Source organism: Sinohyriopsis cumingii, chromosome 18, assembly GCF_028554795.1.
Source record: "Sinohyriopsis cumingii isolate HCF-2022 chromosome 18, ASM2855479v2, whole genome shotgun sequence".
Lineage (NCBI taxonomy): Eukaryota > Metazoa > Mollusca > Bivalvia > Unionida > Unionidae > Sinohyriopsis > Sinohyriopsis cumingii.
Window position 1 is genome coordinate 64,809,568 of NC_142978.1, and position 4,121 is coordinate 64,813,688.

The window sequence follows — 4,121 nt, forward strand, 5'->3', positions numbered from 1 at the left end:
GCGATGCCCTAGCTCTTAACCAGGTCATATATACATGTGTATTGCATGCGTACATTGCACACAGACCTTCTCAGCATTATATTCATTAGTTATCAAAGGTTAGTTTCGTAAATTGGCCCCTGTGGATATTATCAATTTATGGTTAATATGCAGATACTCTGCTATCTATTTGATAATGAAATATATAGACATATCGTTATCTGTGAATTTGGTGTTTCAGACTTTTCTTGAAACTGATGAGGCATGTACACCTCCCTCAGATTACAGCACACTGCAGAGACACTGAAATAAAAATAATCAACCAGGAACAGAGCTCGGCCCCTGAGCAATAGACCCGCTGGGTTCAAGGGAAGTAGAAAATCTAGAAAACAACGGTCTAGATGAAAACTTTTGATTCTGAACCATCACATCGGGAAATGATTTGCATTCGCTTTTCGATGATCCATATGTGTCAAAAATGACCTCAAACATGAAGAATGTACGTGTGAATTTGGGGCTGGAGAGCATAAACGTCGATGCTATGAGCTTTGATTGACTTGTCGGTCACGTGATTGATGTGTTTAGGCTTTGATGTATTATATCTATTAAAATATGGACATTTGTGACTTCACCCCATATTGTATTTATGTCAAGTTTAGACAGGTTGATGCGACATCATCTTAGTGCATAAATACCGTCTCTTGTACCCTTAAGATGCCAAGGTAACGACGAGGAGAGCAAAAGCTAAGTGTGTGTGCGTATGTGATTTGTATTTTTAACGTAGATTTATCATATTTTGCACTCATAACGCTACGATGTCTGCAGTGTGTCAGTTTACAGTGATGTCTAGCACTGGGGCATCATGCCTCAGCCATGTAACATGATGACCCACCCAGTCACATTGTTGTGACACCAAACCAACCAGTCCTAACATTAACCACTTAATGCTGGGCGCCAAGCGAGGCAGCTGCGAGTACCAGTGTTACAAATCTGTGGCATGTCTCAGCCGGGGATCGAACTCGCGACCTTCCGCATCCGAGGCGTACACTCTAACCACTAGGCCACCGAAGTGAAAAGCTAAGCTGAAGAAACTATTGTCTGTATTGGAATAAATGAGTATTCGTAATCAAACTTTATACGTGTGTGTGTGTGTGTGTGTGTGTGTGTGTGTGTGTGCTTACATTAAAGATTAAAACAATGTATGATATACTACCATCGAAATCTAATTATTTAAAAGGCTATATTAATCGGATCATGAATACTAGCACTGGCATGTGCTGTTGTAAATGTTGCAATTTTGTGGGAAGTTTGAATTTAAAATATTTTGTCCTTCTCATCACGTACATATGCAGCTTCAACAACTGGTTGCACAGACAGAACTGCCAATTAAGGAATTTTGCTGCATGACTTCGAATGTATACAGCAAAAACTAAACATTGCAAGGAATTTTAACTTCTGGTAGTATTTGATAACTGATAAAAGATATTAATTTAAACTAACAATATATGTTTTGATAGTTTATAAAACTTAATTAAAAACTGACATTGCGTTGGGAATGGTAGATGCTTCCTTCAGTGATCGATATCAATGTGCTTGATAAACAATTATGCACATTTTCAGTACGAAATTCATACACTGGCGACGTCAGATAGACAATAATTGAGTATTTCTTGTTGAATGTCAAAGTTGTCAGAATAATGATAATTATAAGTATAATATGTATTAAAAAAACACAACCACTACGTTCGCCTACCGCTCGGGTTATTGTATCGTGCCTTGGGTGAATGTGGTAGCACTTTCGTACTTGTTGATTTTCCTCGATTTAAAAAAGAGCAAAATATTATATATATATATATATATATATATATATATATATATATATATATATATATATATATATATATATATATATATATATATATATATATATGTATATCGGTGGTTTGAAAAATTCTAGTCATTTTACCAAATGGCGTAGCCAAGTAACTCTTGGAATCTTTGAGCTCTACCGTCCCTTTTTCCATATAAACGATTTAATTCATAGATGATCAATTGCGGGGATTCGGTTACTTTTCTGTAAATATCTCAAGAAAACCTGTCCGTCGTACCAGACATATTGTAAGCGATCGGTGAAGCGTATTTATGACAACTGCTGTAACAGTCTAAATCGTCCTCCCAGTCTTTAAATGAATCGAGTAGCCACACAGCGAAATCGGAAAAAGCGTTGCGTCCACGAATAACTCTTATCACTATAGTTGCAGAAGTTTCACATCAGAGGTTACTCTGTACTGTAGCTGCAAAACCAATGTGGCGCACAAAGATAGGTATGCGAATGCCGTTTTAATCTTCTTTTATTTTGTTCGTTGAATTATTCAAAGTTAAATATTATGAAGTTCTTGGTTTGTTTCTTTATCTTCTTTTTGTGCTAGTTGATATCCAACCCTTCGTCTTAGTTCGTTTAAATATAACTGAAATATAACACTGCTACATTCTATTTTGATCGTAAATAGCTCGACTCACAAATTTGAGTCTGCTTGTGGAACACAAAGTCATACTTTTCCGTTTGGGAACACGTGTACTCGGCTCCCAGTAGTGACGAAATTTTTCTCTACAATGTATATGTTTTTCCTCGTTGTTGAATCCTTCGTCACATTATTCGCAATACTATATATGTTGAGAAATCCTTTGATGTTGGAAATTATTTAGGTGATGATACACGTGGATATTTTTCCAGCTGGAAAACTGGACCCTCGAAACATACCTCCGCGCATCACGTGTGGATGTACTTCACAAGTATAGCGACAATAATACCATTTGAAATTTCGGCAGCTCATGATTCTCGCAATTCAAGCCATGCCTTAGAGCAGGGCAAACGAGGTAACCGCCTTGGGCCCCGCGCTTTCAGGAAATCAACTCCGCAGTCCAATTTTGTTTGCTTGGGTTCTACATGGTGCATTGGGCCCCGCACATCATAGGGCTGGGCCTGCTGCACTTGGTCTCTGTACAAATTCCTGCTGCTTGTTCCGACGTGTCTCTGCTTTTATTCGTTGTTTCGGTTTGTATGATTATCTAGTATTTCTCCATAGTTGTCACATTTGCCTGCCCGCGATTACGTAAGTCAGGAACAAAGGAATGGGTTAGCGCCATGAGTATGTCGACCTTGCACTGTCGTGGCGATTCGTGTTTGTACAAGAGTTCTCTTCGTTAGGTGTCAAAACTAACATGTAGACGTTAGAAGCTTTGTTCTAGAACAAAGGACCCTCGATGCTGTTTTAAATCTCCCCATTTTGACCGATGGCCTGAGGCTCGTCTGTTAATCTGGACCGACTGGTGTAGAATTGATATCCAATCGGAACTGAGGAAGGGTGGGGCCATCAATTCGAACCAGAATTTAACAGTCATTTGGGCTGGGAACGAATTAGTCATTGTGAAGCATCGTGCTGACAAGTTGTAGCAATAACTCCGGGAGCCACTCGTGATTTGGCGGGAAAAGAAACCTTGGTACATTCAAGGACAGAAAGCTTCGTAAAGGTCAGTGAGTTATTTGCTCGATTGTTGCAGAATGTTACGGCATTGTAATTGTAATTATGTGCAGTATGTATATTTACTTACTAGAATCGTTAGTACGTAGAATTACCTTTGCATTGTTTAATTTACATGCGTACTTGAGAAATGAGCTATGATTATGTAGATTGCTCGCTCGTCAGAATTAATATTCTAATTCGCTATTTAGTTACTTCGTGGTAAACTAGTGTATTTATTTATGTGATATTCTAGAATTTGCAATTGTTGAATTAAATTGTAACTTTAGAAACGGTTGCAGTGTGTAAAATTAAGTAATAAGGATATTTGAATATTTGTGTACACTTGCGGCAGTGTAATGTACAGAAATGCGTCGGATTGTTGTGATATTGTTGAGGATAATGAGATTATATATATATATATATATATATATATATATATATATATATATATATATATATATATATATATATATATATATATATATATTGTGACGCAATTTAGTGATGTCTGTATGTTAAGTAGGTTACCGCTCTTTATTGCAACGTTGTTTTCTATAAGAACGTGTGTGATTTTCGATGTGCACGAATGCGTGACCGAAGATGTAGATAGCCTTTATC